At 50.8% G+C, this 23,894-nt stretch overlaps 1 long non-coding RNA gene and 1 pseudogene across 3 annotated transcripts in view; both read left to right on the forward strand.

The window, feature by feature from the left end:
* The window catches only part of LOC306652204, a 40,367-nt gene that overhangs the window by 12,405 nt on the left and 4,068 nt on the right, over positions 1-23,894 (forward strand). The window lies entirely within an intron of this gene.
* Positions 5,292-23,894, forward strand: LOC306652212 (putative RNA-binding protein 19; annotated as a pseudogene). The gene is made up of 12 exons (XR_013766986.1): positions 5,292-5,361; positions 6,167-6,267; positions 7,045-7,141; positions 7,998-8,201; positions 9,658-9,788; positions 10,261-10,376; positions 10,759-10,855; positions 11,801-11,911; positions 12,409-12,612; positions 14,346-14,474; positions 21,598-21,780; positions 23,691-23,894. The product of XR_013766986.1 is annotated as a putative RNA-binding protein 19 (transcript).

Here is a 23,894-nt window from a genome sequence, read left to right on the forward strand (position 1 = left end):
AAATCATTTTTAGTGTTATCTATGTAAAAGACACAGAAGATCTATTTATATGAACATTTCTACTACTGCCCCTAAAGAAGAACTTAGATTATTATGTAATATTCAACCCATTGTTAGGCTAAAATGAACTATTGCAATGTATCATACTGTAAGTAGTCATTACTTCTGGAAATTCTTTCCTTTTTGATAAAATTAATTATAGCATTATTACATTTATTTAAAAGGACTACATTTTATGTGTCTGACAAAATTCAGGTAACTCACAAGGAACCAGTTTCATTTAATAACAATATTGTAAAATTATTTCACTCTACTATTTTTATTTCTTAAATTTTATTAAAAATCATTGAGCCATTTAATATATAATTCACCCTCAATGTCCCGATTTTAATAAATTAGTAAATTTTGCATTTTGTGGGCTTCACTCAGCCCTGTTATGTCTTTAAAATCTTCTTATAGTTTTTACAATTATGGTTTTGAAAAGGTCTTCAAGTGTTACACATAATGAGAGCTAACATATATAGAGCAATATTCCTGCCAGAGACTGTGCTAAAAGGTTTATATACTTACATCATTTAATTCACAAATGAATGCTATTAATCTCAATTTTTTAAAAAAGTAAAGAATATAAAGATTTAGTGACTATTTCCACTTACATAGCTCAATTATTTGAGAAAGCTAAAGCATAAACTCAAATCTATTTGCTCTAACCTATATCTCTTCATCCATCAACCTCACTCTGGTAACCATTGTTTTATTGTCCAATAGTATACCTACAATTTACATTTAAAAAAAATATATTAATATTGTTTAATATTGTGATGGACACAATAACTGTATTTTATTTACTTTTTTATTTATTTATTTTATTTATTTTTCTATGTGGTGCTGAGGATCAAACCCAGTGCCTCACATGTACTGAGTACTGTACAACTGTGAGCCACAACCCCCACTCCAAATATATATTTCTTATGTAACTGAGATTTTGATTATTTTTCATTCATGTCTGGCTTATTTCACTTGACATAATGTCCTCTAAATTCATCTTATATTGTGTTACATGGCAGAATCTCCTTTTTTAAGTCTAAAAAGCACCATGAATCAGGTATAAAAATAAATGTAAAATAATAGTCCAGTTTATATGTAAATCTAAGATATATTTTATTTAATATGCAATTTATATATAATATATAATACCTTTAATGTATAATACTCCATTTATTATATACACTATTTAATATATGTACAAATTAAATATCTAAAAGTAAAATATTTTAAGGTGTTTGTAAAGTATTTATATATTAAATGAAGTTTTACACACACAAAATATATATTTATATAAAAATTTAATTAAAGTATTTAAATATAAAAAATATATTACATATAGGGTTTTTTTTTTTTAATTTTTTTTTGGTACCAGGAATTAAACCCAGGAGTGCTTTACAACTGAGCCACATCCCCACTCCTTTTTATTTTTTATTTTGATTTTTTATTTTGATTTATTGTACACAAATGGGGCACAACTTTCGTTTCTCTGGTGGTACATGAAATAGAGTCACACCATTTGTGTATTCATACATGTACATAGGGTAATGATGTGTGTCTCATTCTATTATCTTTCCTTCCCCACCCCTTTCCCACCCATTTCCCTCTACAGAATCCATCCTTCCTCCATTCTTTCCTTACCTCCTCCCCCCGTTGTGTGTCAACATCCACTTATCAGAGAAATCATTCTTTAGACTTGAAAAGGGAGATCTGTGTTTATGTGTAAAAAAAATATGTATATATATACATATATATATATATATAAAACCATTGTTCTATCAGTGAATGCTTAAATTGTTCCCATTGTTTCATTATCTTTGATCTTGTTAATTTTATTGCAATGAACATGGGAATACAGATACACAATGTGATAATTTTATTTGCTCTGGGTTTACACTCAGAAGAGAGGGATCACAAGGTCATATAGTAGTTCTATTTTGAATGGATCTAGAAACCCTCCTACTGTTTTCCATAGTGTTTGCATCACTCTCCATACCCACTAATAGCACACAAACATTTCCTTTTCTCTACACCCTTGCCAGTACTTACTGACTTTTTGATAGTAGCCATCCTAACAATGTAAGGTGCTATTTCATAGTGGTTATTTGCATTTTCCTGAAAATTAGTGACACAGATCCCCTTTTCATATATTCATTGGACATGTTTATGTCTTCTTTGGGAAAATGTCTGTTCAGCTCCTTACCCCATTTTTAAGTAAGGTATTTGCTTTTCTACTATTGATTTGAAAATCTGGAGGATGCTATCTCATTGTTACCACAAATTTCATTACTAATGCCAATTTGAGGAGCATTATCACCCTGTTTCCTTCTATGGGTTTTACAGTTTGGGCCATTACATTTAGGAGGAATTTTATCCATTTCAAATTGATTTTCATGTATAATATGATACATAGGTCCAATTTCTTTCTTTTAAATGTAGATATCCAGGTTTTCCCAACATCTTTGATGGAATAGACAATCCTTTTTCTGTTGTGTCCTGGCTAAATATTAGTTGGCATTATGTGTTTGGGTTTGATTCTGGGGTATTTATTCTGTTCCACTAGTCTATGTGTCTATGTTGGTGATAGTACTATATAATATTTGTTAGACTATTATAATCAATAGTGTAATTTTTAAATCAGGAAGTGTAGTGCCTCCAACTTGTTTTTTTCTTCTCAGAATGTTTTGGTCATTCAGGGTCTTAAGTGGTTTCATACACATTTTAGGATCTTTTGTTCTATATCTCTGAAAAATTTCACTGGTATATTTATACATATTATATTGCATCTGTATATTGCTTTGGGTGGGATGAATATTTCAAGAATGAACTGTTTAGATCAGAAGAATAGTGTTTATAATGTTTTAATATACAATACATAAAATACAGTAGGTTAGATATAAAGTATGCCATAGAAACAAAACAATATGCACACATATTTGAAGACACCCCTACATGTTTTGCCATGTAGCACAGGTTTGGAATACATTTGTCAGTTGTATCTGTATTTCCTGTTTTCCCTTACTCATATTTAAAGAGAAAGATTTTACTTTAAAACCAAGGGGTTTTTCTGTTCCTTGGCAACCCATTTTTCCTACTATAAATTGTTAAACTCATTAAATAATTGTGCTGAGCCCTTGAATCACAAATATTAGTTGACTTATTAAATTCTGCCAGATATACTGCTATATTAGCAGGATTGAAAAGTATTTGTGAAGAATTCCCTGAGAAGATAATCAGGTACTCTAAGCTACATTGGACACTAAGATTTTGGAATTACTTTCATGTAATTTTTTTTTTAACTTTGGAGTAGTTTAGACAGTTTTTTTGCAAAGATAGGGCAAAAAATTCCACATAAACCACACTGTGTTCTCTATTTTAAACAATTTATGCTATCATGACACTTTTGGTTCCACAAATAAATCAGTATTGACACAGTAGAAACTTCATTAAGATTTTCTTAGTTCTTAATTAAATATTCTTTTGATGTTCCAGTATCCTATTCAGGATACCATTTGGTATGGTTTAGTCTATTTCTTAATGCTATAACAGGACATCTGAGACTGAGTGATTTATAAAGAAAAGTGATTTATTTAGCTCACAGTCCTGGAGGCTGACAGTTTTAAGAACAGGTGACAATAACTGCTCAGCTTCAAAGATACCACAGTGAAAGGGGAATCAAGAAAAAGCCATGGAAGTCAAAATTACTTTAAAACAACTCACTCCATGGTAAAAACTTCAGTGCTAGAAGAGAAACAACCCTTTCATGAAGCTCTATCCCCATGATCATTACCTGGCTCCACCTCCCAGTACCACCACATGCTGGAATTACATTTTGATGGGGATAAATCTCCAAACAATGTCAACACATTTTATTATTGTATCTCCTTAGGTATCTCTTTTTGTCAATAGATCCTCAGACTTTTTTTCTTGTTTTTGAAGACTGAATATTTTAGAAATACTGGTCAGGAATTGCAGAGAATGGTCTCCTTTGTCTGCAAGTTTTCTGCACCTAGATTGGGATTATGACTTTTGAGACCACAAACTTAAATGTTGTTTTCACTGTAGCATGTTGAGGGTACATGCTATGACTGCTGAGTTTTAATTGCTGTTGTTACCTTAGTCATGTGCCTGGAGTAGTGTTGTTGTTTGAGTCCCACACTGGAAACTTAATATGCATTCCTTTGTTCTCTATGGTAACTCGTTAGAAGTGTGTAGCTATGCTGAGGTCACAATTAAGTAATAAAATATTTACTATTGTGAAGCAAATTAATATGTCTATTATCTTACATTATCACACATTTTGTTCGTGTTTGTGTAACAAGAACAACTATAATGTGTTAATTTAGCAGGAATTACAAACACAGTACAGTTTTATTGCCTACAGTCCTCATGTTGCATGTCTTCAGAGGACTGAGACCTCTGAAACCACGAGTGCCAAATAAATATTTCTTCCTCCTTGATTTTTTCTTGTCAGGTCTTTTGATCATAGCAATGGAAATACAACTAAACAAACACCCACACACATATTTACACAATAAGTTTATATAGGATAATAATGCAAAAATAATGATCATAATAATGAAAAATTTTAATTGGCAATAACATGAACAATTTACAAAGAAAATACATGAATCAAATACAAAAAAGTGCTCAATATTATTATTCTGTGCAAAAATGCAAATTAAATCTACAATAAATATCATCACTTGTCAAGGTCATGGAGAAGCTAGCGTTCTCAAATACTAGTAGTGTGAATGAAAAGGGATACAATCATGTTTTCATACATATTACAAAGAAATCTATATCATTTAGATGAGATATTTTCCCTATAAGAAAAAGAAATCAAAGCTTATGTGTATGCGAAGATTTGTACAGGAATATTCACAGCAATTTTATTTGTGATTATAATAAAAAAGTAGAATCTATCCAAATAGCCACAAAAGTGAATATATATAACAGATTGTCAATCAATAACAATAGAAAAGCAAATCTCCATTTCTAGGAAAGGTGTGTATCCATGATTCTCAGAAGGGAATGATCCGCTTCCATGGGACACCTGGTGATGTCCAGAGGAACGCTTGGTTGTCACCTCTGAAGGGGCTGCTGCTGGCATCTAGTGGGCAGGGACCCGGTGTGCTGCCAGGTGCCCTGCTGCACACAGGACAGCCCCCACAACAAAGAATCATCAAGCCCAAAATGTCACCAGTGCCTGGGTTAACTTGCGGGGCACATTAAAATGGGGGAACATGAGGTGTCACATGAAGAACGCAGAGACAGGGAAGAACCCAGGGTGCTGTGGCAAGTGGAAGAAGCCAGGTGTGGAACAGCAGGTGGATGCATCCCCAGAGACACCTGACCACATGTGGTGCAGGTGCTGGCTGTCCCACCAGGCACCAGGAATGAGGCCAGGCTTCTGGAGAGAATCTGATAATCAGGAAATTGGCAGAGCAGTGTAAAAACCCTACTTTGCTGGACTTCTTCCATTTGTTTGGAATGCTTTTTAGTTTCCTCTGGTGGCTGGCATCACAGGCTACTCAGGGCAGGGGACTTTGAGCACCCAGTGCCCAGATTAAAACTGGTTTCACTTCTTTTATTTTGCAGAAGGAGCCAGGAAGGGAGAGCTTGCCCCTGGAATTAGGAGTTTTGTTTTCTGATTTGCACTTTTTAGCATTTTCCATGATTTCACACCCTGCCTGTTCACATATTTTTTTGAAATATGTGTTAAGTCATACACACATCCAGAGAAGAGAATGGTTAAGAACACGGGGGATCTCCTTACAATGTGAAGTGTCATGGACAGATATCTATGCTGTAAAGTAAAGTGAGAAAAGCTAGATTTGACCCCAAGTATAAAAGAAAAATAAAAACCTCAAAAAAGGTAAGATACGATGCCTTAAAATAGTAGTGATGATGTTATTATTCTATAGTTGTTATGCATTTCTTTTCTGATCTCTATTTTCCAATTCTTCCATTTTATGACGGAGGAAAGACAAGTATAACTGAAAGCAGAACCGTAATCAATCACCCTGTTTTCTTTTCTGATTCAGTACTTTGTCCCTCCTCTCTTTATTGGGCCACACTTCTCTGTTGCACTGATCAGGGGCCAAATGTCTCCTTGCAGAAGAATGTTATGGAATTCCGGCACCCCTGAAGCCAGTGGCCATTCAGATAGTGAGGAACATGCATGGGAACAAGACGGGTGAGGTCTGGGAACTGGGCCAAGTCAGGGAGGTGGGCACGGGGTGGGGCATGTCTCACTCTACCCTGGTCAAGCCACGGCTCTGGTGGCCTCCTTGCTGCCTCTGGCAGCCTGGTAGACAGTGTCAGAATCTTCACCTGTCTCTCCTTGCCCAGCGTCTGCTCTTCTGGCAGGTCTCCTCATCTGTTTAGATAGAGGCCAGTGGTTCTGGTTTTGCTGGGCTGAGTTCATGCTGTCAGAAGATGGGTAGAGGCCCCATGAGGCTGAGGCTGTGGAGGCCTCCCATAAGTAGGAAAGACCCCCACCTGCTGGTGCTGTGTGAGTCGTGGCCTCTGTTGCTCCCCAGGAGTGGTGCTGGCAGGTGGTGCTGTACTCTAAGCATGCATGGTGCTGCCCCTGGGTGTCCACTCTGGGCAGTGAGCCTCCACCCCTGGCCTTGGAGCCTCGGATCTGGCTGCTCAGAGGCAGGAGGCATGGCTGGAGGGAAGTTGGCGCTGGGAGGGTGGTCACAAAATCCAGTCCTCCAGTGCTAGGCTGGGTCATGGGGCCATCGTGAGCATTTCTCCTTTGCAGAACCTGGTCAGGGAAGGGCTAAGGCTGAGAAGGAGGCAGAAAGGTCCTTGTTTCTGACTCCCTGCAACTGTCACCTTTGCCTGCCAAGCCAGGCTGGTGCAGAGGTCTCCTCAAAAGGGAATTTGGCCTGGTGGGGGGGGAGGCAGGTGTGCTTTAGAGGCTTCCTGCCTCTGCCCCGAGCTGGGTGCAGAGTCCCCAGTGACTCCTAGCATCTTCAGGGCCTGCAGTTACCTTTGTTGTGGTCCCCCTACGGGTATGTCTTTGTGGATTTCAGCAGTGAAGAGGAAGTGAAGAAAGCCCTGAAGTGTGACAGGGTATACGTGGGTAAGGGGGCACTGGCCGGGCCCCTCAGGCTCCTCGTTCCCTCGTGGGCTCCTTCATGTACGTCTGTGCCCAGCTTTCCCTCCCACCTGACACTGTGGGCTCTGAGGGTACAGCAGCAGAGGGGCTGCAGAGAGGCAGGCAGCACCGGAGCCCATGAGTGGGCACATGGCCCTGGGCAGTACAGGGCGGTCAGGGCAATGACGAGGGCTGGGGTTGGAGGAGGCAGGTCTCCAGTGGGGTGGCTGCTGGGCCTCCTGGAGTGAGGAGCAGACACTGGCCTCTGGGCAGGTTTGGTGGGGGAGCAGCAAGGGCACCTTCCCTGAGCTGGGACGTGGTCCTCCACCCTCTCTGGCAGGGATGGCGATTGGACCCAGCCATGGACTCCAGAGGATGCGTTGTGTCAGGGTAGATGGGGTCCCTGGGAGTCCTGCTGGCACGTCTGGGGAAGGTATCCATCAAGCTTTGGCGGTATGGGCGGAGGCAGACCATCCCTGTGGCCTCATTAGGCATGAATGCAGGGTGCTTTTTTGCAACCTGCTCAACAGCAGATGATTTTTCAGGTTCGGGCTGTTACAGGAGACCTTTCCCAAGGAAGAGCCGCCAGCAGTGCCAGAGTGGCCTCAGAGTTCAGAGTACCTGTCACTTGGCCTGGGACAGTGGGAGCAGGCTTCGAGGGCTGAGGCCATGCTGGCAGGCTGGGTGAGGTCCCAGGGGCTCAGACCACTGCCCCGCTACAGAGCCTGCTGCTGGGCCCATCACCTTTCCCAGCTGGAGCATCTTGTAGCCTGCAGCCAGGGCGTGGGTCCCCAGCCAGGTGTGTCAAGTCCCAGGCTCCCTGGACCCTCTCCTCCTGCAGGTGGACGCTATATCAAGATGTTCAGGGAGAAGCACATGCCCACAGCCAAGGGGCCCCTGCAGAACAGTGTGCAGCCCTGGCAAGGCCGGATGCTTGGGGAGAACAAGGAGGAGGAGGACCTGGCTGACTCCGGGAGGCTCTTCATGCACAATATGCCCTACACCAGCACCGAGGAGGACCTGGAGGTGCTCTTCTCCCTCTACAGTAGGGCTCTGCTCCTGACTGCGCATGTGGGCCCCTGCTGCACCTGGCTCCTACTTGGCTGGTTGGCCCTGTCTGACTCCCACTCCTTCTTGACCTTGGGCAGTGGCTCCAGCTGGTCTCCTATTCTGAAAACAGAGCTCTCTGTCCCCACTGCAGATCCAGTGGCATCTTCTGCTTTCTGAACTTGAACTTGGATTCCTTTTTTTTTGTTTTTTAATGGTGCTGGGGATTGAACCAAGGGTCACTCTGCCACCAAGCTACATCCCCAGTTTTTTTTTTTATTTTTTAATTTGAGACTGTCTTGGTAAGTCCATGAGGCTGGCCTTGATCCTCCTGCCTCAGCCTCCCAAGTTGCTGGGACCACAGGCGTAGCCAGCACACCCAGCAAAACTTGATTCCTTAGCTCTCACCATTCAAATGCAGAGCAGGAGTAATGGAGGCATTTTCCTGAGATTCTTTGGCTTCTGGTGTTGGAATTCAGTAGCCGCCCAGCCCTCCCCACCACCTTGCTCCTGCCCGGGATGTTTCTTTCTCAAGTATTCCCAAGAAAACTGAGCTTCCGAGAAGAGGCAACACCAAGGCCATCTTTGGTTTTGCTGGTGTTACTTCTTGGGCTGGGAACTTGCAGGCCTGTAGTTGAGCTTGGTCACAGGGGCCATTTGTCGAGGGGGGGAAGATGGGCTCGCAGTGCAGGTGAATCTGTGCTCTGGAGATGCTGCCAGTGCCCTTGTCTCCCAGGAGGCTGTCCTGGGTGTGGAGGATCAACGAGGCTGTGTGAGTGTGGCTCAGGCCAAGGACAGCTCAGAGGTCCCAAGTAGAACCTGCTTGCAGGCCAGGTGATGGGACCTGAAGGTCTATCCTGCTGTCCTGCTCCCCAGGTCCTCCCATGGGCTGGTTCCCTGGCCATAGGGCAGCACTGGGTGGATGGGAGGGGGCTTGACCATAGACTGCAGGTATCCACTTGGGATGGGACCGCACCTGGTGTTCAGAGTGGAACCACTGCAGACAGTGTTCTCTGAGAGGGATGGTGTCATAAACACTTATGTGGCACTAATTACAGCAGGCCCTGGGTAGTGACTGCACACTAACTCTTGGACCCTCGAGGCCACTGTGTGTGTGGTGACAGTTGTACCATTCACAGGCGAGAGGAGGAGGCCTGTGAGGGCAATGCCACTGCCCAGGACAGGCTGTGCACAGCAGGCCATGGAGCCAGTTGCAGCCTGACACCTTCCTCCTCGCTTCTCTTAGGGTGGGCACAAGGGGACTGGGAAATGATACCCTTGACGTGAAGGTGGGCCTCGTGGCTGGCATTCACCGTCCTTCCCTCGGGCTGAGTGGACATGGCCAGTGCACAGCAGTTGTGCTGTGTTCGTGTGGATGACCCTTAGTGCCTGGCACTTTCCCTCTAGCTTGGGCCCAGCTCCAACCCAGGGGACTGACACTCTCCTGTCCTCAGGTCCCCTGTCAGAGCTCCACTACCCCATCGACAGCCTGACCAAGAAACCCAAGGGCTTTGCCTTTGTCACCTTCATGTTCCCCGAGCAGGCGGTGAAGGCCTACGTGGCAGTGGATGGGCAGGTGTTCCAGGTAAGATTGCTCATGCACCCGCCAGGGTTGCTGAGCCTGGTGATGGAGGAGGGATGGCTCTGTGGAATGCAGAGAGCTCTGCTTTTCAGGGTCACCTTACGATGTGCCCAGGCCACCTCCCCTCCAGTGCACCTTCATTCACAGTGTACGGGCCTTGTGGGCTCCAGGCAAGACCTGGCCCGCCCACGGCCACTCATGTTCTCTCTGTGCAGGGCCTGGGGGTGCAGTGTGAGGGGCCATGGGGTGTCACAGAGGGGCACCTTTCCCTTGGCATGGCCTTGTCGGGGACCCCAGTGCCAGCTGGACTGAGTAACCATGTGTCCGCTCTGGCTGCTGTCCCTGTCCTCTGGAAGGTCTGGCCCTGGGTCCAACTCATTTAGGACAGGAGGCCCCACTAAACAGGAGGACCCACTGGAGTACAGGGCTGGAGGGTGGGAGGGCAGCTTGCCCACTTCCTCCCCTGTCCCCACAGGGCAGGATGCTGCACGTGCTGCCATCCACCATCAGAAAGGAAGCCAGTGAGGATGCTGACACCCCCAGCTCATCCTACAAGAAGAATGCCTCCAAGGACAAAGCTAGCAGCTCCAGGTCCTTGCCAGCCCTGCCCAGGCTCTGCCGCCTTCTCTGCCTTTCCAGGCTGCCTGGTCCCTTTTACTCTATAGCTTGAGGTTCATCCTCACCTCTGATCCCGTTTAGCCACTGCAGATGGGGAGAGCGGTGCCATGATCACTTATGCTCTGAGGTATCGTGTCCTCTATGAGTGGACAGTTGCCTCCTGGCACAGGCTGGCTGCTGGCACTGCCAGAGGTTGGATCTGTCAGCCCCACTGCCTGTGGGTGGGGAGCTCACCCAGGACAGGCAAGCTGGTGCGAGGGCTAGGAAGGCAGGGAGGCGAATGACAGGCTATGTGTCTGTGAGAGAGCGCCCGTGGTTCCCAGCGTGGCCTGTCCTACTCTGCTCCTGCCCGCAGCTCCCACCACTGGAACACACTGTTCATGGGGCCCAACACTGTGGCCAATGCCATCGCACAGAAGTACAGTGCCACCAAGAGCCAAGCGTTGGACCACGTGAGCAGCCTGTGACTTGCAAGCTTCGTGTCTGTGGACCCACTTGGCAAATCTGTCCAGGGCTGGACCTCAGCAGAGTTCTTCTGGGCAAAACCAGGAGTGTGTTTCAGCCACGTGGTGAGGGATGTCCCTTGATTCTGCCTTTTGGCTGCTTTCTCCACGGTCCTCTGCCCTTCCTCAAGATACTCTAGGCCAACCTGTCTGTGGAGGTGGACGGCAAGCCCATGTGTAACTGAATGGCCTGGTGGCCACGTTTTTAAAAGAAAGGAAATTTAATTCTAACAGATGCCTTCTTCAGCTAACATGTCTGAGGGATCATCGATTCTCTGTGCCCAGCGTAGTCACAGGGTGTTTCTCCTCCCTTGTTCCCACCCAGGCCTTGAATTCCCACTGAATTTCATGCACAGCAGGATGTGGATTCGAACAAGCCATGCCTCAGGTGCCCAATGGCTCATGGCTGCCACGCTGGGCAGTGCAGCTTGGCCTGAGTTGGACGGAGGGGCAAGGGACAGCTGCAGTGATTCTGGTGCCATGAGTGCCCAGAGCACCAGGGCTTGGCAGTGCTATGACAGGGTCCTGCCTTTTAGAGCCTTGTGGTGCCTTCTTGAACCTCCTAGTGGAGAGAGGTGGAGAGAGGAGAGCCTGGGCTGGTGGGGGAGGTGACAGAGCAAGGACTGCTTGGAGTGAGGGGTCAGGGTCAGGGTCAGCCCTGCAGAAGCCCCCAGGGGCTGCAAGAGGAGCACAGACCTGCCCACTGTGGAGAAGGGAAGAGCCAGAGTGGGTGTGGGACCACGTGGCTGGAGAGGGTGGCAGAGGGGGTCAGGCGAGTATGGCTGGGGAGGGGCACCACTGAACCCACTTCCCCTGGGTCTGCTCATCTGCTGGCTGGAGAGAGCAGATCAGGTCCACCTGATGGCTGTGGGCCTACTTTCTTCCCTCCCTCAGGAGACCAATGGCAGCATGGCTGCCTGTGTGGCCCCTGGGGAGACCCAACTGGTCCAAGAGGTGTGGCACTTCCTTCTCCACAATGGGGTCAGCCTGGACTCCTTCAGCCAGGTGGGTCCCAACTTCCCTCCCCGTGGACTCTGATGGGCCCAACTGATGGCTGCTACAGAGCTGGGGATGGGGCTCCAGGGAGGCTGGGGGTGTGTCGACAGGCCCTGTGGTGGCTGGATGCAAAACCTGAGGGCTCACTGCTCCACTGGCCCTCGCAGGGACAGGCTGCTCCTGGGGCTTCTCCATCCATGCCTGTGGCAGCAGGTGGCCTGAAGTTCCACACTGAGATGCCAGTCTGATCAGTGGAACGGCGGCTGGGGCACCTGGGAGGTCCAGCAGGCTGGTCATTCACTGTCAGGGTCTGCATGACTCAGTGGAGGGCTGGGGGCTGACCCCTCAGCAGAACTACCCAGCTGTGGAGCCAGTAGGTGGCCTGCTGGAGAGGGTGGCGCCTCCTGGGTCTGCTTCCCAGGAACCTGGCCCCTGGGGCTCCAGACAGTGCTGGTGTCAGAATGAACCCCCGCTGCCATCCCTCACGATTCCTGTCTTTTCTACAGGCTGCAGCAGAGCAAAGAGAGACCATGATTCTGGCCAAGAACCTCCCCGCAGTCACCCTGGCAGCTGAGTTGCGGGAGACCTTTGGCCACTTCGGGAGCCTGGGCCGAGTGCTGCTGTCTGAGGGCAGGGTCACTGCCATCATAGTGGAGTTTCTGGAGTCCCTGGAGGTGTGCAGGGCCTTCTGACACCTGGTCTACTCCAAGGTAGGGCTGCCCCTGCATGGTTAGGGGAGAGGGACCTGACGTGTGGGAGGGCCCTCACCCTGAGCTCTGCCCTCCTGCAGTGCAGTGGCAGAAAGTGCCCTGCCCCTTCTCCTGCCCTGTCCCCACTTTCCCTGGCTTCCTTTCCTGCCTCAACTTGAGCCTTCACCGTCTGCTTCTCTGCTGTCCTGTACCCGTGATAAGCTGAGTACCATACACAGGGCTGTTTAAGAATATTTATAGCCACGGCATGTGGGCTTAGACCAACAGAAGGTCACCTTGCAGAGCAGGCAGGCAGGTGTCCAAGTCCAGGTTGTGGCCAGCACCTCTGAGGGCTCTGGGGAGGACCTGTCCTTGTCTCTGCCACCATTGGGCTCCTGGTGTCCCTCGGCTCCCTGCACCACTACCATCCCACTCCCGTCTGTGCCCCATCTTTGGGCCTTCTTGGTCCCACATCTCCTCCTGGGTTTACAGCCCACCCAGATAACACAGGACATCCCACCTCGGGATCTTGGTGACAGTTGCATGTGACGTCTCCTTAGATTCTGGGGTGGAGGCATAGTCGTTTCTTCTTTGTCAGGTGCCTTGATGCTTTGCAGACCGTGGTCCCCCAGTGATCCTCAGGGCAGGCATTGCACGTGCAGAGGTTATTTATCCACAGCTGCTGCCCCCCATGGTCATCCCCAGCTAGGGCCCTGCCCACTGTGCTGCCAGGAAGTCAGTGAGCTCCTGACCCACAAGACAGGTGCTGGTGCCAGCACCACAGACGCCCTTCTTCCTTTCTCCTGCTGCTGTGGGAAGGAATCATCACCAGGTGAAGGGTGGCGAAGGGCCCACCCAGGCAAGGCCACGTCCCTCTTTTGCACATAGGGAAACTGAGGCCCAGTGGCCCAAAGTCACCCAGCTCAGAAGTGGCACAACTTACTCTCTGCTCCTCAGTCTGGCTCCCGAGCATGAGTTTTCTCTCTTTTTTTTTTTTTTTTTTTTTACTGGGATTGAACCCAGGGACATTTAATCACTGAGCCACATCCCCAGTCCTTTTTTATATTTTATCAGAGACAGGGTCTTGCTGAGCTGCTTAGGGCCTCCCTGAGTTGCTGAGGCTGGCTTTCAACTTGCGATCCTCCTGCCTCAGCCTCCAGAGCTGCTGGGATTACACGTGTGTCCCACAGCACCTGACTGCTTGTGTTTTTTTCTCTGATTGTAATTAACTTGTGAATCTTGCATTGTGAAATTTGAAACAAGTCCCAGAGGGCCCAAGTTGACAAGTCTTCCACCCTGCCCTGGAGCTCCCAGCACCTTCTACTGAGGTAGCCATTAGCAACATCTGTGTCTCCTTGGTTAAGAAACCGCCTCTGAACATGTGTGTGGAACAAGAGCGCTTCTCTGGGTGACCACACTGACTTCCTGCTGGATCCGCCCCTTGCTAGCAGTTCTTCCCCTTGTCACACTCCCCCTTTCATCCTCTGACTAGAGAAAACGCAGGGGGCGCCTTGACTCCACCCTTGAGCAAGGCAGGAGAGGCATGGGTGCTCCTTTGCAGCCTAAGGTGCCGCCCAGGGGCTGGAGTGTTTTTCTTCTGGGGCTCTGGACCTCATTTCTCTTTCTGGCTCCTCTGCCCTGGGGAGCACCCATATCCTCAGACCCTCAGACTCTTCATCTGCTCATGGGACTGAATCCCTCTCCAGCCATGTCCCGAGATGGAGTCCCACAGGATGGCACCATTGCCTCTGCAGTTCCCCATGTCCCGCTGTATCTCAAGTGGGCTCCAGTTGGCATCTTCTCTGGCATAGCCCCACAGAGGAAAGATCACCAAGAGGCACCAGTGAAATCTGCAGAAAAGAACGTGGTGGAGCCAGAAATGTGTAAGAACAAGTCTATGTGGGAGGAGACCAGGGCAGTACGGAAGTGTTCATCAGGCCACTGGTTTAACACTTTGTTCATCTTGCACACTGACAGATTTCAGTCTCTAATTGTATAGATGTGTAAAACATCCTGAAAAATAGAGCATCAGACCAGGGCACAGTGGCACACACCACTCATCCCAGCAGTTCAGGAGGCTGAGGCAAAAGGATTGTGAGTTCAAAGCCAGCCTCAGCAACTTAGCGAGGCACTAAGCAACTCAGTGAGACCCTTTCTAAAATATAAAATAGGGCCGGGTGTGTGGTTCAGTGGTTAGACACCTCTGGTTCAATCGCTGGTACCAGATAGAGTGTTGTGAATGCAGTGTAAGGTAGCAGCTGAGGGTGAGGGAAGAAAACCTAGATCTCTTCATACTCAGAACAGCTGGTAAAGCGTCCTTGCTCTGTAGGTGTGGAGAGCTGGCAGCAGGGAGGAGAGCCCTGTTTGCATGTGGCACGGTGCCCCCTGGTGTCCAGCGACTGCACAGGCAGGAAAGGGAAGAGCAGTGGTGGGCCACCCCAGCCTGGGTGGTCCCAGCCCCCTGGCTGACCTGCACAGTAGGCATGTGAGCAGAGTAAGCTTTCCTTGTAGAGACTGTTGTGCACACTGCATGACCTGGAACATTTCTGAACTTCACCCCTGTCAGTATGCCCAAGAACTGAGACCTGCCCCATACCCACAGCTGCCTGACCAAGAACTGAGACCTGCCCCATACCCACAGCTTCCTCAGGAGATGGGCAGCTCCTCAGGGACCCACAACCACACCTTTTAGTCAGACACCTTCAGGAGCCTCCTGCAGACTGGGTTGTTTGACCCAGTTGTTAAGATTCTACCCCTCAGCCCACCACACACAGGGTTACCAATTGCTCAGTTTACTAAAATGAGAATTTTCCTCTTAAAGACAGATAAGCCCCTTGTCTACCATCTCCATTGTCCTCATATATTTACCAAAAAAGTGTTTTATGGCAAAAAACAAAAGCCTAGGGCAGTGGAGCCTCTGATCGCCCCTGTAATATTTGAATCCGTGTCCTTGCCTGGTCGGGGCCTTCCTCCATGCCTGCGGCTCATGTGAGCATGGCCGTGGGTCTTCAGGACTAGCCATCTGTAAGGGCACTTGGGACCCGCTGGCCTGGAAGCCACACCCATCCCTTCACTCTGCAGATGGAGTGCACCCCATCTGCTAGGTGGATGATGAAAGGCGTGAACCTTTCCAGTCCATCCTTTGTGCCGCCCAGGTTGGCTTTGTGGTGCCACCCTGCTTGTGCTCATGAACCACTCCCCTCGTGGGGTCCTCCTGTGTCCATAAGCAGCCATCACCCTGCAGCTGGCAGCCACCGTGGCTTTCAGTTCCGCTGCTGCACATGAACCCGGGTGATGATTTCTGACCCAGTTGAACCCTTCTCTCAAGCACACACAGTGGCGGGGTCAGGAGGCTTGCAGACAGCTCCAGTCTGGCTTCTTCCTCCCTGCTTTGGGCACAGGCAGGGGATAGGCACATTCCTTGTTTCTTCTTTGTGTCTGCCTCCATCTGGCTGGGCTGCTTTTGTTTGAAATAGATAGTGCCCTCTCAAGTAGGCACCTCATCTGTCTCCCTGACCATGCACCCTGAGGGAGTGCAGAGAGGGTGCTGCCCCAGGGCAGAACAGGGCCTGCTCCCTGCCTGCTGGTGCCAAGCTCTCCATGTTCTCATGCTGAGGTGCTGCTTCTGGGGAGGAGGTCATGTGTGCCAGTGATGGTGGGCAGGATTCTTGTCCCATGCCTTCTCTGGGGCTGAGCCAGCTGCCTCTCTTCAGGCATTTCTGGTCCTGAACAGTGAGGGTGGTGCCCAGGCACCCCCCTGAGGATGGGGGAGATGCCATGCTGACCACTGTTACCCCCATGCAGCGGGAGCACACGCCTGTAACTCTGCCACTGTTGTCCAGGGTGACCACAAGGGACATGGCCCAGACTTCCCAGGAGCTCCTGGGCTGGTCATGGCCGCATCCAAGGAGGACCTCAGGTGCAGGCCTGCTCTGGGGCACGAGCAGTGTCTTCTGGGCACCAGTGTCTGGACCCTGTCAGAATGCTCTTCTGTCCCCAGGCTCAGGTTAGTGTTGAGGGTCCTGACAGGCCTGCAGCTTGGAGGGGCTGGTGTCTGCTCACTGGCTGACAGGAGGCTTCAGAGCTGGGATCTGTCCAGACCTGCTGGGCTTGCCGTAGCCTCTGGGAGCCGATCTCCTTTTCTGACCATGTTGCCTGCACAGCCATCAGTCCCTGGTCCCCTGAGCTGTGCCCTCTCCTCTGAAGCACCCCACCCACCCTCTGCACATTGTTCCAGATGCTTCCTCAGGATGACAGGAGGTGGGGGGCCCAGCAGCCCCAGGCCCTGGGTTTGGGGCTGGGCAGGGGGAGCAGGAGGGACCGTGCTTCTCTGTAGTGCTCTGCTCTGCTCTCTGCCAGTCTCCAGGGAGAGGCCAGCATGTTTTATCTCCCCACAACCAAGACCCTCACTTCCAGATAAAGGACTCTGGATGGGGGGTCCTGGAAAGCTGCTTGCAACTGATAACAGTCTGCCAGTGGCCACAGCGCAGGAGCTTGGAGGGGTGGTGCAGCGTGATTATAATAAAGCTGTGTGGTGCCGCGTGACTGGATTTGATTGTGGGGCTCCTGCGGAAGCCCCTCCCTGCCTCCTGCCTGCAGCCCAGTGGTTCCTGCTCCTGCTCCTGCAGCCGGCCCCTCCTCTGCTTCCTCCTGCCAGGAACTGGTGATTCTGTTGGCGAATATCTGCTTGAGGCTCACAGTCACTTATTTTTTTCTTTCTTGTCATCCTTTGTCTCCCCATTGAGGCCAGCAGCAAAGTTCTTAAAAAGACCTTTGGGTGGTGGCCTCAGCCCTGGGCCATGTCTGGACCTGCTTGGACCTGGATGTGGGTTGCAGTTGAGTCTGGCCTGGTGGCTCGGAGGTGCTGGGAGGTGCAGGGGTGACTGTGTCAGGCTGGGTCCTGTCCTCAGGGCCAGCAGGGACACTGTTCCCTGCACACAGAGGTCTGACCTTGAACCCGCAGGAGGAGGGCTGGGCCTCCCCCACAGCCACCTTCCCTTAGAGGGCATCATGGGCTCCCCTGGGTGCCAGCCTGGCCAGCTGGACATGCAGGGTCCAGGGGCAGTGTTCATGGTGCAGTGTTGCTTCTGGGGTGTTGGATGGGCCCAGGGGCTGTTGCACAGCCTTGATGTTCACCTCGCAGTCACCCTGCAGGCAGCTCCGACCACGGTCCCCACTCACATATGGAAAAGAGGAAGCCCCGGGGTTAGTGACCTCCAGAGGTCACACACTTGGAGGGCGTGGGGATGTGCCCCGCAGCTGTGAGCCCTGAGGCCTGAGCCCTTGCCCGTCCCCACTGCTCCCCTCGAGCACTAGGCTTGTTGGCCATCTGCAGATGTTTTTGGTGTGTCCTCTCTGGACCAGTGCTGGGGATGCAGGGATGATGCGTCAGGCTGGGTCCTGTCCTCAGTGAACTCCCCTTTAGTTGGGGACTCAGATGCAACCAGTAAGGAAGGTGGTTTCAGAACAGGCTAGGGGCTCTGGAAAGAGGACTCCAGGGACGTGGTGGCCTTTTTTACTAGTGTGGTAGTGTGGTCAGGAAGACCTGTCTGAGGGCAGGATGTTTGGACTGACACTGGGCAAGCAGAAACCAGGTCCGGAAAGACAGGAGGGGAGATGGCTGGGCCAGGAGATAGCAAGTGCAAAGGCCCTGTGGTCAGCATGGCTCTGACAGGCTTGAGCATCAGCAAAGAGGCCAGTGAGGTCAGGGATGAGGTCATAGGAGATGGCAAACTGGGAGCAGGCACTGAGAGGCCACTGGCAGGGCAGCCACTCTGTTGTCCAATGGCAGGTGATAGTAACTAGGCTTGTGAATGAGTAGTGGATGCTTGTTTTTCTTAACAGCTCAACACAGTGCAGGAGAGAGAGAGAGAGAGAGAGAGAGAGAGAGAGAGAGAGAGAGAGAGAGAGAGAGTGTGTGTGTGTGTGTGTGTGTGTGTGTGTGTGTCAGTGTGGTTTTATTCCTGGCTGCAGGAAGGATGCGGAGTCAGGGCAGCTCTGTCACTGGCCCAGGCTGTGTGGGTGATACACAGCAGAGACGGGCAGTACAGGCCCACAGCCTTGTGTTCTGCATGCATGTCCCACGGCTCTGCCCTCCTGACCGCTGTCTCCAGACCCCTGGGGTCAGCAGATCTCTAAAGACTGCCATGCCCTCCTCTTGTAGCATTTCAGGACCCATGCACTCTAGGGGCAGGGATGTCATTGTGGGTGTGAAGGGTTAGGACGTGGACGTCTCTGGAACTAGCCAGCCTGTACTGTTGGGGAAAGGCCCGGCACACGGGAACACGGCTTTCATCTCCAGCCAGCTGTTTTTCCCAGTGCCCCTCCCTGGGCGGGGCTGAGAGCGGCTGACCTGCCTGGGGAGGGACCGTTCCTGAGCACAGTTCCTGAGGTGCCCACTGACCCAGCCTGCTCAGCTCAGCTCGGCTCTCACTAAACCCAAATGCCTGTGACCACCTGACCAGGCTCCTGGGCCGGGTTGGGTGGAGTCAACTCCACCTTGCCGAGGGCCCTGGGCTCCCCAGGGTGTCCCTGGGAGGCTCCCACACCTAGAACCCTGGCAGACCCCTGGGACAGTGCAGGGAAAGTGATCTGTCTTTGCCAGAGGTTTCTGAGGAAGAGGGAGAGGTGTCTGCTTGCTTGTCAGTTAACCAGCTCTTGCCTGGCACAAAAGCCTCGTGCCATTGAATTAAGTTGCCAAGATTGAAAAACTGGGTTTTCCCATGTAAAGTTGGGTATTACGCTTCTTTTCAAAACTCTGAACTTCTGGCCATACCAAGGGGGCATAAACTGGCTATTGCTGAGGAGAGGCTACCCCTTTCAGTAGCCATGAACCTTCTGGGGTACCATCGTCCCCACACCTTTCCCCACTATAAGTTTCTGTCAGTCTTCTGGGAACCTGTCTTGCATTCCTAAAGCTGCTTGGCATCTAGTGTTGGGATGCTGGAATGTTCCCGAGGCCACCTGTTTGTGTGTGTGATGTGGTCTCTGTGGTTGTGGATGAGGCCAGGTAGCCAAGGCACCTAGCTGAGGTCCTGGCACATGGCAGGAGATCTACTGCCCACTCTTTCCTTGGCCTTCAACCTCTGAGATGCAGGATGACCAGGAGACCCAGAGGGTTTTCCCACTTATGGTCTTGACTTCCACTTTGATTGAAGTTCTCCTCCAGGACCTGGAGTCTGAGCTGCTGTGTCCTTAGTAGGCTGTTTCCTCCTCTCTCCTTTGAAAGTGGGTTTCTGTGTATCAGTGCCCACACCTGCAGTCCCTTGCTGAGTCTATTGGTTGTTTCTTGGGTGGGGGGAGCCTGCATGTAGATTTCCTCCTTGTGGCCTGGGACCCAGGAAGCTGGAGGACTGGAGGTGTCCTTTGGGCCCTGGGAGGGATCCAGCTCGGTCACTAGCTGTTTCTGTGAGGCTTGAAATGCTTGTTCAGTGGCTAAGCAGTTGACACCTAATCAGGACTGGAAAGCTTCAAGCCACAAGCAAGAGGCAGGGAACAGGGGCCTGGAACTTGGTGTGACAGTGCAGGGCAGGTCTGAGAACCCAGAAGCCCCCTAGGCCCCACACAGGTGGGAGCTATTGGAGGGAAGCGTGCTAAGGAGAAACCCGTGGGCTCCTCTTGGGCCGCAGGACCTTGGGAGCTTCTGCCAGCCTGGGGAGCAGGGCTGGAGTCTCGGGCAGGGTGGCCACCTGCTCAGCACCAAGGTGGGTTGGGGTGAGGAATCCCTGCCCTGGAGCTGTCCCCCTGGGGCTGTGGGATAGATAGCTGTTGAGCCTTTCACTGGGAAAGGGCTTGTCCCCAGGCCCAGCTCTCAGGACTTGGTGAAACTGGGGAGGTTGAGCCAAACTGAGCGCATTTCCCTAAAGTAGGGTTTCTCCAATGGTCCTCAGGCTGAGGCGTCCACCACCCTCGCCAGGGCCCTAGCCAACCACCTGTGGCCCTGCCCCTTCTGTCCAGTGTGCCCGTGGGCACTGCCACGTTTGCCCTCCCTTTCTCCGGAACCTGTTCCTTCAGAGGGGGCGAGGTGCAGGGGAGGTGGTGACAGGTACTGGTGAACCACCTGGGTCTGCTGCTGTGGAAGCGGCCACGGCCCCTGCCCACTGTTCTCATGGCTGCATGTTTCCCCGCTCAAGCAGACTGACGGAACCACACACCACCCTCCTCATCTTCACCTTCAGCTCCTGGGGTCCCTCAGTGCCCTTCAGCGTTCCTCAGCACATCATTTCAGTGGTGACCTACCATCCCAGCCTCCAGTGGCCTTGCTGGTATGTCTGTGACTGGTGGGTTTTCCCAGTTTCCACTATTACAAAATACTATGACTTCCTCATGTATAGACAAAACCACTTTGACACACTTGCATGTTCAAGGGGTATTTGAAATCCATATTCAAGGGATTTTAGAATGCTCTGTGTTTTCCCATTCTGTAATTTTTGCAAAACTCTAAGATGCATTTCAGTTTGAAAGTTCACTAAGTGCTATTTTTTAAGGAAAAATAACATTTGCTTAGGTTCATGGTTCAAGAACATAGTTTCCATGATTTGAAGTTAAAATGAGTGTGGCCTAGTCCTATCTGGGGCTTGTAGGTTTGGATCTCTGTCATATTCTCTTTAAAACAGCAGGATCTGGGTGTGGTGGCACATCTGGAATCCCAGTAGCTCAGGAGGCTGAGGCAGGAGGATCTTGAATTCAATGCGAGCCTCAGCAAAAGGGAGGTGCTAAGCAACTCAGTGAGACCTGGTTTCTAAATAAAATACAAAATAGGGCTGGTGATGTGGCTTAGTGGGTAAGTGCCCCTGGGTTCAATCCTCAGTACAAAAAAAAATAAAATACAACAGGGGCAGATGGTGGGACTTTGTCTCTCTCCCTGACGCTCTCGCTGCTGACACCTGCTGTCCCTTCTGACCATGCCACAGAGGCTGAGCCCCTTGGTACAGCGTTCCATGCTTTAGGCCCTGGCTTTGGTGGGGAGATGTTACATAATGGGTTGTTTGTTTTTGATGGGGTTAGTGGCTGATGGTGAGACCCCAGAAGGTGAGAAGCCAACAGGGGAAGAAGCAGAAGCCCCCACAACCAGGGGCAGAAGAAGAAGAGGAGGAGGACGAGGAGGAAGAGGAAGATGAGAGCCTTCCAGGATGCACTCTGTTTATTAAAAATCTCAACTTCAACACCACAGAGGAGACGCTGAGGGAAGTGAGTATCCACCAGGAATGGGGGACGCTCCAGGCTGTGATGCGGGCAGTGCATCTACTCTGGGTCCAGCATGGCTCAGGTGGTGGACAGCCCACCCTGCCGCACACCACCCCTGCTGTCAGAGGGGGGTGGTCCACATTGCAAACGTGCTTGAAAACAGTTCCCCAACTGCTTCTGTGGTGAGTGGCTTAATGGAGCCTATAGGAGACTCGTCAGTGAGGGTGTCCCCACCTGGCACGTCTGGACGGGGCAAGTCTGTACCTGTGGGAGGAGAGCAGGAGGGGCAGGGTAGGGAGCTCCAGGCAGGGGTTTGGCAGATGCCCAGTGAGCATGGCATGCCATGGACTGCAGGGCCAGGATGGGAGAGGGGTCCCTCCCACTCCGAGAATGGGGTCTGTGAACTCCCCACCTCCCCAAATGGGACTCCCCAACAGAGGTATTGCTTTCAGTGAATTGATCGTGGGACAGAACAGATGCTCACCTGATTTCCTGCTTAATGGATGAGTGACACAGCTCACAGCCCTGAACTTGTCCTCAAAGGGAGATGGCAGAGGATGCAAATCTCTGATTCCCCTTCCTTTCGAAATGTCCCCTGAGCTCTAAAATTCTACTGAGGGTTCAAAAGAAGAGGCATTGTCCACCGACCCCACCTCTGTGCCGTGACTGTCCCTAGGTAGGAGAGCCACAACAGTGGAGAGGCCCCGACCCAAGCAGGCAGCATGGCCAAGGGCCCCGGAGCACCTGGTGAAGCACTGATACCCACGTGACGTGGTTTTAGAGGCGCACCCTAGCAGTGTCTCAAGGGCAGGTGGCTCTGAGCCTGTCAGGCCAGCTCTGGTCCTGTGTTGTCCTTGTCACTTCTGGCATGGTGTGGGACATCACTATTGGATCAACATTTCCTGGAGTTGCACAAACAGCAGCTCAAGGGTTTCCTCAGAATTGAAGGCCCTGGGACTGGAAGGTTCAGCCAGGACCATCTGGTTCAGCTGGGAGATGGAGCTTCAGAGAGGTTGCCTCACTGTCTTGAGCTCACACAGCCCATTAGAGCACTGTGGGGAAGCACACCCAGATCACAGGACCCCTGTCCCAGCACCTGAGTGTGGAGCCATGATCGGGGGACAATCCTCCTGGGCCTGGATCCTGGCCTCACTCCTTGCTGGTGGGCAAGCCCTGTAGCCTTTCTGTGCTTCAGTTTATCTGGCTGTCATAGAGGTGTGAGTGGAACTTTCCCATTGGGTTGTTTTGAAGGTTTGACTAGGGCGAGTGAGATCCTCTAGGTAGAGGGTCCATGCCTGAAGCAAGAGTCTGCCACTGGTGTGTGTGAGGGTCTCCGCTCCTCCTGCTGCCTGTCACTCACTTGGTGGACAGTACTGAGCACCTGTTTTGTCTTTGGTACTGAAGACGGGGCCAGAGCCAGAGCCACGTGGAGTGTGCCTTAGCTGGGCTCTAAAGGGAGACAGCAGAAGGGAGGGGAAACATAGGGTGTGACTTACAGTTTTTTAGGATTATTTTGGCTTTAAGCACAGAGGACAGTGACGGTCAGGCATGGGGTCAGTATACTCCATGCCTCTGAACTGACCCCAGCTTCTGGGGTCTGCAGCAGACCTCTCAGCTGTTCCAAAGTCCAGTTCTTCCCTATGTAAGTGGAGCAAGAAAGCAGCCCAGCTGCCATTTTGAGAGACCTGAGGGACTGCCAAGGTTACTTGGAACAGGCCATCGCTCATCACCTCTGAATGACCCAGGATCTCCGTGGGCAGATGTGGGAGGACAACTTGGCAGGCTGCACAGTGGCTCAGAGCCTGGCTCAGTAGTCCAGGCCAGGTCCAGCATGTCCAGCTTTGTGACCCCAACTGCCAGCTCCTGAGAACTGGCCTTCAGCTGCCCATATGAGGGTGCCTCTGGGTCACTAGGTGAGTGGATGGTGTGGGGCCTGGCACAGGCCTGTGCACAGTGAGCAGTCTCCTGGGGTCAGCTCTGCATGCCTCTTTCTTCCTGTGCTTGCGGCTGGTCCCGTGGTGACTGGAAAGGTTCCCGTGCAGGTGGCAGATGCTCCCAGAAGTCCGGGGCTGCATGATCCTCTCTTCTCCAGGTGTTTTCCTAAGCGGGTGCTGTGA

The sequence above is a fragment of the Sciurus vulgaris genome (assembly GCF_902686455.1).
Source record: "Sciurus vulgaris genome assembly, contig: HiC_scaffold_144_arrow_ctg1, whole genome shotgun sequence".
In the NCBI taxonomy this organism is placed as follows: domain Eukaryota; kingdom Metazoa; phylum Chordata; class Mammalia; order Rodentia; family Sciuridae; genus Sciurus; species Sciurus vulgaris.